At 33.8% G+C, this 12817-nt stretch overlaps 1 protein-coding gene and 1 pseudogene across 2 annotated transcripts in view; both read left to right on the top strand.

Annotated features, from left to right (window-relative positions):
- The window catches only part of GPHN (gephyrin), a 709158-nt gene that overhangs the window by 181343 nt on the left and 514998 nt on the right, over positions 1-12817 (top strand).
- LOC306653992 (translation machinery-associated protein 7-like) lies at positions 3476-11645 on the top strand (annotated as a pseudogene). Its single transcript has one exon. The product of its transcript is annotated as a translation machinery-associated protein 7-like (transcript).

The raw sequence follows: 12817 nt of genomic DNA, 5'->3' as shown, positions 1-12817 counted from the left end.
AATTGAACAAAGAAACCATAGATCTCAATAACACAATCAATAATTTAGACTTAACGGACATTTATAGAATATACCATCCAACCAAGAGCGAATACACTTTCTTCTCAGCAGCACATGGATCCTTCTCTAAAATAGACCATATATTATGCCACAAAGCTAATGTTAGCAAATACAAGAAGATAGAGACACTACCATGTATTCTATCAGATCATAATGGATTGAAGTTAGAAATAAATGAAAGAGTGAAACACAGAAACTATTCCAACATCTGGAGATTAAACAATATGCTATTATATGATGAATGGATAACAGAAGATATTAGGAAGGAAATTAAAAAATTCTTAGAGGTAAATGAGAACAAAGAAACATCATATCAAAATCTCTGGGACACTATGAAAGCAGTACTTAGAGGGAAATTTATTTCATGGAGCGCATTTAATAAAAGAAGTAAAACTCAACAAATAAACGACTTAACACTACAGCTCAAAGCCCTAGAAAAAGAAGAACAGACCAACACCAAAAGTAGTAGAAGACAGGAAATAGTTAAACTCAGAGCCGAAATCAATGAAATTGAAACAAAAGAAACAATACAAAAAATTGACAAAATAAATAGTTGGTTCTTCGAAAAAATAAACAAAATTGATAAACCTTTAGCCACACTAACAAAGAGAAGACGAGAGAAAACCCAAATCACTAAAATTCGGAATGAACAAGGAAATATCACAACAGACAGGATTGAAATACAAAACATAATTAGAAGCTATTTTGAAAATCTATACTCCAACAAAATAGAAAATTTCGAAGACATCAACAGGTTTCTAGAGACATATGAATTGCCTAAACTGAACGAGGAGGACATAAACAATTTAAATAGACCAATTTCAAGTACTGAAATAGAAGAAGTCATCAAAAGCCTACCAACAAAGAAAAGTCCGGGACCAGATGGGTTCTCAGCCGAGTTCTACAAAACCTTTAAAGAAGAGCTCATTCCAATACTTCTCAAGGTATTCCATAAAATAGAAGAGGAGGGAACCCTCCCAAACTCATTCTATGAAGCCAATATCACACTGATACCTAAACCAGACAGAGACTCATCAAGGAAAGAAAATTTCAGACCAATATCCTTAATGAACATCGACGCAAAAATTCTCAACAAAATTTTAGCAAATCGCATACAAAAACATATTAAAAAGATAGTGCACCATGATCAAGTGGGCTTCATCCCAGGTATGCAAGGTTGGTTCAACATCAGGAAATCAATAAACGTAATTCACCATATTAATAGACTTAAAGTCAAGAATCACATGATTATTTCAATAGATGCAGAAAAAGCATTTGATAAAATACAGCACCCCTTCATGCTCAAAACACTAGAAAAAATAGGGATAGTGGGAACATTCCTTAACATTGTAAAGGCCATCTATGCTAAGCCCATGGCTAATATCATTCTAAATGGTGAAAAACTGAAAGCATTCCCCCTAAAAACTGGAACAAGGCAGGGATGCCCTCTTTCACCACTTCTATTCAACATCGTTCTTGAGACTCTGGCCAGAGCAATTAGACAAACCAAAGAAATTAAAGGGATACGAATTGGAAAAGAAGAACTCAAACTATCCCTGTTCGCTGATGACATGATTATATATTTAGAGGAACCAGGAAATTCCACCAGAAAACTCTTAGAACTCATAAGTGAATTCAGTAAAGTAGCAGGTTACAAGATCAATGCCCATAAATCCAACGCATTTTTATACATAAGTGATGAATCTTCAGAAAGAGAAATTAGGAAAACTACCCCATTCACTATAGCCTCGAAAAAAATAAAATACTTGGGAATCAATCTCACAAAAGAGGTGAAAGACCTCTACAATGAGAACTATACAACACTAAAGAAAGAAATTAAAGAACACCTTAGAAGATGGAAAGATCTTCCATGTTCTTGGATAGGAAGAATTAATATTGTCAAAATGGCCATACTACCTAAAGTGCTATACAAATTCAATGCAATTCCAATTAAAATCCCAATGATGTACCTTACAGAAATAGAGCAAGCAATCATGAAATTCATCTGGAAGAATAAGAAACCCAGAATAGCTAAAGCAATCCTTAGCAGGAAGAGTGAAACAGGGAGTATTGCAATACCAGATCTTCAACTCTACTACAAAGCAATAGTAACAAAAACGGCATGGTATTGGTACCAAAATAGAAAGGTAGATCAATGGTACAGAATAGAGGACACGGACACAAACCCAAATAAATACAATTTTCTCATACTAGACAAAGGTGCCAAAAATATGCAATGGAGAAAAGATAGCCTCTTCAACAAATGGTGCTGGGAGAATTGGAAATCCATATGCAACAGAATGAAACTAAACCCATATCTCTCACCATGCACGAAACTCAACTCAAAATGGATTAAGGACCTCGGAATCAGACCAGAGACCCTGCATCTTATAGAAGAAAAAGTAGGTCCAAATCTTCACCTTATTGGTCTAGGATCAGACTTCCTTAACAGGACTCCCATAGCACAAGAAATAAAAGCTAGAATCAACCACTGGGATAGATTCAAACTAAAAAGCTTTCTCTCAGCAAAGGAAACTATCAGCAATGCGAAGAAAGAGCCTACAGAGTGGGAGAATATCTTTGCCAATCATACTTCAGATAGAGCACTAATCTCCAGAATCTATAAAGAACTCAAAAAACTCTACACGAAGAATACAAATAACCCAATCAACAAATGGGCTAAGGAAATGAATAGACACTTCACAGAAGAAGATCTACAGGCAATCAACAAACATATGGAAAAATGTTCAACATCTCTAGTAATAAGAGAAATGCAAATCAAAACCACCCTAAGATTCCATCTCACCCCAATTAGAATGGCGATTATCAAGAATACAAGCAACAACAGGTGTTGGCGAGGATGTGGGGAGAAAGGTACACTCTTACATTGCTGGTGGGGCTGCAAATTAGTGCAGCCACTCTGGAAAGCAGTGTGGAGATTCCTTAGAAAACTCGGAATGGGACCCTCCATTTGACCCAGCTATCCCACTCCTTGGCCTATACCCAAAGGACTTAAAATCAGCATACTACAGAGATACAGCCACATCAATGTTCATAGCTGCTCAATTCACAATAGCCAGACTGTGGAACCAACCTAGATGCCCTTCAATTGATGAGTGGATAAAGAAACTGTGGTATATATATGCAATGGAATATTACTCAGCCATAAAGAATGATAAAATTATGGCATTTGCCGGCAAATGGATGAAATTGGAGAATATCATGCTAAGTGAGATAAGCCAATCTCAAAAAACCAAGGGACGAATGATATTGCTAATAAGTGGAGGATGACACATAATGGGGGGGAGGGAAGGGTTAGTGTTAGGGTTAGAGTTAGGGTTAGGGAGGGGGGCAAGTAAAGTAAATTTATTTTTTTAATAAATAAAAAAAAAAAAAAAAAAAAAAAAAGGAAGAAAAGATATTAAGATAACCTTGACTGGAACTTCCAAGAAATACCAGGTAAAATGAAAAGAGCAAATTTAAGATTTATCTGGATAGATGAAGGCTCAGAGATACAAACCAAAGGAATGCACAGCACAATCTTTTCAATGAAATAGTACCAGAAAAATTCCCAAACCTTAAGAATACAATGGAAAATCAAATGCAGGAGGCTTACAGTGTTCTAAATATAAAAAATTACAACAGACCCACACCCAAACACATTATTGTAAAAACGCCTAACATATAGTATAAGGATAGAATTTTAAAGGCTGCTAGAGAAAAATGAACGGTCACATTTAAAGGCAAACCAATCCAGATTTCAGCTGATTTCACAAATCCAAACCCTACAAGTTAGGAGGACTTGAAATAAATACCATGCTCTGAAAGAAAAGGGATGCCAACCATGAATGCCATACCCAACAAAACTAAGCTTCAGAATTGACAATGAAATAAGAACTTTCCATGTTAAAAAGCATTAAAGAATTTCACAATAAAGCCTACACTACAAAACATACTCAATGAAATATTTCATGAAGAAGAAATGAAAAATAAAAGTGAAAGGCAGCAGATGGAGAAACTACATTGGAAGAATAGTCAGTCAAAGGAAAAATTAATACAAATTAACAACTAAAATAAATGAAATTGATAAACTAAAAAATAATTTTTCAATAATAACATTGAATGTAAATGGTCTACACTTATTAATCTAAAGATAGACTGGAGGGGCAGTAGGTACCATGTCTGGCTGTAAAGGTGGCAAGAAGAAGCCCCTGAAACAGCATAAGTAGCAAGCCAAGGAGATGGATGAGGAAGATAAGACTTTCAAACAAACAAAAAGAGGAACAGAAGAAACTTGAGGAGCTAAAAGCGAAGGCCACAGGGAAGGGCACCCTGACCACAGGTGGAATTAAGAAATCTGGCAAAAAGTAAGCTGTTTCTTGTGCCAGAAATGATGACTATTGATTTCATTCCTATTTAAACATCAGGATCCCCACCGTGACATCTTTTGCCACCTATAGCTAGAATGAAGTGTTGTGTTGCAGTCTGTTGTAAATTTAAGAATAAACTTTTGTAAAAAAAAATAAAAATAAAGACAGACTGGCAGATTGGATTAAGAAACAAGATCTGTGGGAAAAAACATTTATATGGATCTTGTGCACATTCAAGGTTTTTTATCATCATATCAGGTAAAGTGGACTTCAAGTCAATGTTAATCAGAAGGGACAGAGAAGGTCATTTCATACTGCTTAAGGGAATTATACAACAGGAAGAAATAATAATTATAAATATTTATGCCCCAAACAATGGTGCATCTACATACATCAAACCCTTCTCAATACCAAAAATCAAATAGACCACACCACAATAATCCTAAATGGCTTTAACACACCTATTTCATCTCTAGATAGATCTCCAAACAAAAACTACATAAAGAAGCTATAGAACTAAAAAATATAATTAATAATTTAGGGTTAACATATATGTAGAATATTTCATGAATCAATGACTGAATACACTTTCTTCTGAAGGGCACATGAATTATTTTCTAAAATAGACTGTATCTTTAGCCACAAAGCAACTCTTAGCAAATACAAAAAGTAGAGAAAATACCGTGCATTCTATTCAGCTATAATGGAAAGAAATTAGATAACATAGAGAATAAAAACTACTCTAAACCCTGGAGGCTAAATAATACACAATAGTATGATAAATGGATAGCAGAAGAAATCAAGGATGAGATAAATACTTAGAGGTAAATGAGAATATTGATACAACATATTGAAATCTCTGGCACAATAGGAAGGCAGCTCTAACAGGAAAGTTCATCGCATTGAACTCATTCATTGAAAGAATGGAAAGTTACCAAATAAATAATATTATATACATCTCAAGGTCCTAGAAGAAGCAGCACAAATAACATAAGAAACAAAAGACAGGAAATAATTAAAATCACAGCCAAAATCAATGAAATGGAAAGAAAAAATTTTTAAAAATTGTCATTTGTTTGAACACAACAAGTTGGTTCTTTGAAACAAAATTTAAAAATTTATGCTGCAATAAAATAGAAAATCTTGAAGTTGTGGACAAATTTCTAGAGACATATAACCTACCCAAACTGAATCAGGAGGACATGGAAAATTTAAACAGATAAATTTCAAGTAATGAAATTGAAGATTCCATCAAAAGCCTACCAACAAAGAGAAGCCCAGAACTCAAGGGATTCTTACCGAAGTTCTACCAGATCTCTAAAGAAGAACTAACACCAGTCCTTCTCGAATTATTCCATGGAAAGAAAAGGAGGGAACTAATTCACATTCCTTGTATGAAGCTCTTATAACACTCATACCAAAACCAGACCAAGGTATGTCAATGAAAGAAAACTTCAAACCAATAAAGCTGATGAACATAGATGCAGAAGTTCTATGCTAGCAATCACATATAAAAAAGCATAGAAAAGATAGTGCATCATGATTAAGTGGGTTTCATTGCCATACAAGGTTGGCTCAACACATGAAATCAATAGACTTAAAGACAAGAATCACATGATTATCTCAATAGATGCAGGAAAAGCATTGCACAAATACAGCATCCATTCATGTTCAAAACAGTGGAAATACCAGGTATAGTAGGAACATACTTCAATGTTGTAAAAGCCATATGCATTGAACCCCAGGCCAACATCATTATAAACAGAGAAAAGTTGAAAGCATTCCCTCCTAACTGGAACAAGACAGGGGTGTCCTTTTTCACTACTTTTATTGAACATATTCCTTGGCACTCTAGCCAGAACAATTAGGCCAAATTAAATAAATGACTTAATTAAAGGGACACAAATTGGTAAAGAATAGCTCAGACTCTCCCTTTTTTTCTAACATTATCCTGTGAATAGAAGACTCAAAATACTTCAGCCGAAGCTGGTAGAACTCATTAATGAATTTAGCAAAGTAGCAGGATATAAAATTAGCACCCATTAATCAAGTGTTTTCATATACATCATGATGAATCACCTGAAAAATAAATTAGGAAAACTATCACCATAGCCTCAAAAAAAAAAAAAAATTGGGAAATCAGTTTAACAAAAGAGGACTATGACCTCCACTATGAAAACTACAGAACACTGAAGAAAAACATTGAAGAAGACCTTAGAAGATGGAAAGATCTCTCATGTTCTTTGATAGGAAGAATTAATTTGTCAAAATGCCCATACTACCAAACCACTCTATAGACTTAATGCAATTCTTGTTACAGACCTATACTAACAAAAACAGTATGCTATTGGCACCAAAACAGACATAAAGACTAATGGAACAGAAGAGAAGACATAGGTACAAACCCACATAAATGCAGTTACTTCCTACTAGACAAAGGTATTATAAAGATACATTGGAGAAAAAATAGACTGTTCAACAAATGGTGCTAAGAAAACTGAACATCCATATGCAGTAAAATGAAATTGAACCCTTGTCTCTCACCCTGCACAAATCCCTACTCAAAGTGCATCAAAGACCTAGGCATTAGACCAGAGACACTGTGCCTACTAGAAGAAAATGTAGTCTGAACTTGCTATCATGTCAGCTTAGGAACTGACTTCCTCAAGAAGACTTAAAATGCAAGTACTAAAATCAAAAATCAATGATGGCATGGTAACAAACTAAAAAGCTTCTTCACAGCAAAGGAAATATTGAAAAGCATGAAAAGAGTCTATAGAATGGGAGAAAATCTTTGCCAACTACACCTCAGATAAGGCCTTAACTTCCAGAATATACAAAGAACTCAAAAAACTTAACACTGAAAAACTAAATAACCCAATTAATAATTGGGCAAAGGAACTAAACTGACATTTCTCAAAAGAAAAAATAATACAGTCCACAAATATATATGAAAAAATGTTTACGTCTCTAGCAATTAGAGAAATGCAAATTAAAACTACACTGATTTTTTTCACTCCAAATGGCAACTATCAAGAATACAAATAACACTAAAGTTGATGAGGATGTAGGGAATAAAGAATATACTCATATATTGCTAGTGAAACTGCAAATTGGTACAACCACTGTGGCAAGCAGTTTGGAAATTCCTCAATAGCTAGGAATGGATCCACCATTTGACCTATTTACCACTTCTTGGTATATATCTAAAGAAGTTAAAATCAGCATTCTACAGTTTTGTGGTCACATCAATGTTTACAGCAACTCAATTCACAGTAGCTAAAATATAGAACCAACGTAAGTTCCCCTCAACAGGTGAATGGGTAAACAAAATGTGTTATGTTTACACATGGGAATATTACTCAACCATAAAAAAGAATAACCTTATGACTCTTGTGGTAAATGGATGGATCTGGGCATTATCATGCTAAGTGAAATAAGCCAATCCCCCCAAAATCAAAGGTGGAATGTTCTCTCTGATATGTTGATACTCACACAACATATGGTGGGAGGAAAAGAGCAGAAACTCAGTGGATTAGACAACAGAGAATGAAGGGAAGGCATGGAGGATAGGAATTAAAAAAGACAGAAGACTGTATCTGTCAAAATTTTCGTATACACATATACAAATACAACACAGTGAACCTCCACATCATGTGCATCCAGAAGACTGGGATCCTAATTAGACTGACATATACTGATGGGGTTTCTGCCATGTCCCGAGTGGATGAGAAGAGGGTTAAACTGCCAGAGGATGATGTTGGCTATAAGTCAATCAATTACCCATAAACTTATCTAATCTATAAACACACAAGAGCCAGTACTCTTTTTAAATGTGGGGGGTGTATGGGTCGGGTCATACTAGACCTGGCCTCTAACTACATGGAGTAGCTCAACTCTCTTTTATTTATAGTTGTACAGGTAATGGGACTGAGAACAGGAGGGGCTTCTTCTGTGATGAACAGGATGGGGTGGAGTTAGGGGAGTCAATTTGCTCAGGGAAACTATCATATAACCAGGCAGGGAATTACTCCCATAGTGCCACATACTCCCTGGCAATCTGGGACAGACTTCCGTGTCTGCCAGTTCTGAGAAGTCAGGCATCTGTGTCCTGAGGCTCAGCCTCATCTGATGCTGCTAGATAAGGATGGCTTCCCAGAATATACTCCATGTTTGTCTAAACATTTCAAAAATGACACTACAATTATTAAAATAAATCAATGTGCATAAAATAACCTACAATATAACTGTTCTTTGTGCATGTACATATACTTAGTAAATTAATGTTGAATGACATGTACATACAAGAAGAGTTCTTCTCTCTTGGATATGGAAGCAGAGTATTATTTCTTCAAAAGATTTTACCCATTTTTATGAACAAAATAATTTTCCACTGTAGTATCATTATATAACTTTAGTACAATGTTTTTATATAAGCTCAATGCAATATTGTAATGAAATAATATGCTCATCTGGTCTTTAATGATTAAAAAACTGAGGAGAATTACTCTTGAATTATGGATTATCATATTGAAGCATTATGAGAAAATCTGGTGTTACTTTGAATACAGGATATTTGTCATTCAACTCATTACTAAATTCTACATTTTTTCCTTAGTATTCTAACAAAAATTCATTGTAGAACAACTTCATTTGATAGTTAAAATAATTCTGAGCATCTCTGTTTTAAAATGGCCAGATCTTATTTTAGCATCATTCTCTTAACTTGGCATTAACTTTTGGCATTAGACGGATACATAAAAATTTTAGAATTTGGAGAAATATAATTGATTTTTGCATTTGCCTAGTTGGATTTGCAAATAATTTTTTCCTTTTTAAGAATTGTTAATATGCATTATTAATGATTTTATTTATATTTTAGATATACTCTTTTTCCATGGGAGTATGGTTCAAAGCAAGTGCCCAGTATTGAAAAAACAACATATTTTCTTCAGTTATTATTGTGGAAATTATTTTATTCTGAGTTTTTTGCCAGTTGCAACATTCTTTTAATGCATACCTCATATGTTGATTTTTTTTTAAAGTCAGGCACTTATTTCTTTTCCATTCTCCTGACATAAATCTTTTAAACTTTTTCATTGATTTATGTTATATATGGTCATAGATGATTCCATGTGAACATAAATGTTGTAACATTGACTAGGATATTTGTGTAAACATTTGTTTTGAAAATCCCTTTCTTAAGTAATCTTCGTACTCTGAAGAATATGCATAGACTTGTATAATGATTATTGAATTATCATATATGTTACTATAATAAATGTTCCAAATAAAAAACAATTATTAGAAAAAATATGCACTTGATGAATGTTTTGTATGTGAATAATCATTCACCGACCTAAGCTGCTGGGACTGAAGGTGCTTGATGGTAAACAAATATTAAATATTTCAAGCACTATTCTGTTAGAATATCAGAAAGAATCACAATGGAGGAAATAGTGGGACTGAGAAAAACTCAGGCTTATCTGGAGAATATCAGTACTCACAGCAATATGTTCATTGCCTTAATCAGATAAGTCAGCAGGTACAGAATTTCTGTGAACAAAGTATAGAATTAAAATTGAATCTATTTGCATATATATATGTGCTTGTATATGTACATATGTATTTAATTACTCATATACAATGTGTGTGTCCAAACACACAAACATTAAATGATGTTTACATCAAAAGGAGTCTGAGCTAGATGAGGTCCTTATTACCTGAGGGCAGATCAAAGGGGCATAACTTAAAGAAACTATTTCATACTCTAAATCTGTGTCAAGCTAATGGAATAATCATAGGTGTTCTGTAATTTTTCTAAATTCTATAATACCTATTCCTAAATTTTGCTTCCACTGTAATAAAACAAATTAGTGGACTTGAATGAACTGAGTGAGCTATTGGGTGAACATGATAAAGGAGCCATATCAGGGGAGAACAGAAATTTAGTAAGTTATGAATGTCTATGCAAAATTTCTGAGTTTGCAAGTAACTTTAGATTTATTGTAATTATGGGAGCTGACTGCGACATGTGGCAAGGTGAGGTGAAGGGGGTATCTAACAAGCTCTTTCAGTTATTGAAAATACTTCTATCACAATTCTGTAAGTTAAAATGTAAGACCATGTAGATGCTTCTGTTATAATCCTAAAAGTGTTAAGAGTAAGACCAAGAAGAAAAACTTGATATTCACTTTCAGCTGATTAATGTACCTAAGTGTTTATTTGAATTAATAATTTGCATGCATACTAAATTTCCGAATAAATGACTATTTTGATAGCTTATCTTCTGTTATGGTTACGAATTTTTAAGATTGATTTCCCTTGATATGTGTATAGTTTATTAGTTTGTATTGTGTTATATGTACTCTTCTTGCTGTTGTGCTCTCTCAATAGTACATTGAAATGTGTTTTCAAGTTTAACTTGATGTCCTCACATTAGAAACATATGATGTTCTATTTAATTTTCATCCATACAAGAAGTCATTCATAGCATATTATTAATTATTTTTAAGAATAGAAATATGTACTATTTAAGTTGTAAAAATAATTTATATTGTTTCTTCTGGAGAGATGACTACTATATGTAAAGATAATGTAAAGTATTTTAAATTATATTGTTGATTTTAAATTACATACAGTTGTATTCTCTATTGAGGTAATTCTTAAATTCTCAATACTTGTAAATCCCCTTGAGTATATGCTGCAGATAAGAGAAAGCATGTTAACATATTTGTGTTTTAGATTTCCTATTGCTTATTTTTGTTAGAAGAATTATTTGAACTCAGACAAAAGAAAACATACAAGAGAGAACTATAAAAATTTGTTGGTACTATATACGATGCTGATATAACTGTGGTGGAAATTATATATGATTTTGTGTCAAGTATATGAATGTGTTTAATTTACAAAGATTCTTAACAATTAAAGATTATCTTAGGTGTGACCATTTTAGGTGTATGCTATCTTTCACAGAGGAAAAATTATTTAATACATGGAAGAATGGCCCATTTCAGAATGCAGTATATTAGTAATTTTCTTTCCTTTATTTTATTTGTTTATTTTTATATGGTGCTGAGGATCAAACCCAGTGCCTTACACATGTTAGGCCAGTGCTCTGCCACTGAGCTATAGCCCTAGCCTGCTTGTATTCTTGATAATAGACATTCTAATTGGGGTGAGATGAAATCTTAGAGTAGTTTTGCATTTCTCTTTTTTCATATATCTGTTGATTGCTTATAGATCTTCTTCTGTGAAGTGTCTGCTCATTTCCTTAACCCATTTGTTGATTGGGTTATTTGTATTCTTGGTGTAAAGTTATTTGAGTTCTTTATAGATTCTGGAGATTAGTACTCTATCTGAAGTACGTGTGGCAAAGATTTTCTCCCCTCTGTAGGCTCTCTCTTCACATTGTTGATTGTTTCCTTTGCTGACAAAAAGCTTTTTAGTTTGAATCTATCCCAATTATTGATTCCTGCTTTTATTTCTTATGCTTTTGGAGTCATGTTAAGGAAGTCTGGTCCTATGCGGACATGATGAAGATTTGGACCTACTTGTTCTCTTCTGTTAGGTGCAGGGTCTCTTGTCTAATTCCTAGGTTCTTGATCCATTTCAAGTTGAGTTTTGTGCAGGGTGAGAGATAGGGGTTTAGTTTCATTTTGCTGCATATTGATTTCCAGTTTTGCCAGCACCACTTGTTGAAGAGGCTATCTTTTCTCCATTGCATGTTTTTGGCACCTTTGTCTAGTATGAGGTAACCGTATTTATGTGGGTTTGTCTCTGTGTCCTCTATTCTGTACCATTAGTCTACCTGTCTGTTTTGGTGCTAATACCATGTCATTTTTGTTACTGTTGCTCTGTAGTATAGTTGAAGTTCTGTTATTGTGATACCACCTGTTTTGCTCTTCCTGCTAAGGATTACTTTAGCTGTTCTGTGTCTTTTATTCTTCCAAATGAATTTGATGACTGCTTTTTCTGTTTCTATCAGGTATATCATTGGGATTTTAATTGGAATTGCATTTAATTTGTATAGCACTTTTAGTAGTATGGCCATTTTGACAATATTAATTCTGCCTCTGCAAAACATGGGAAATCTTTCCATCTTCTAAGGTTTTCTTTAATTTCCTTCTTTAGTGTTCTGTAGTTCTCATTGTAGAGATCTTTTACCTGTTTTGTTAGATTGATTCCCAAGTATTTAAATTTTTTTCTGGGGCTATTGTGAATGGGGTAGTTTTTTAAATTTGTCTTTCAGAGCATACATCACTTATATCTGAAGGTAAGTTTTGCTGGACATGAGATTCCTGGTTAGCATCCATTTTCTTTCTGAGCTTGAAAAATGTTCCAGCCCCTTCTAGCTTTTAAGGCCTGGACTGGGAAATCTCCTAACA

This window comes from Sciurus vulgaris (genome assembly GCF_902686455.1).
Source record: "Sciurus vulgaris genome assembly, chromosome: 2".
NCBI lineage: Eukaryota > Metazoa > Chordata > Mammalia > Rodentia > Sciuridae > Sciurus > Sciurus vulgaris.
The sequence above is the reverse complement of the archived record's forward strand: the minus strand, read 5'-3'. Positions and strand labels throughout refer to the sequence as shown.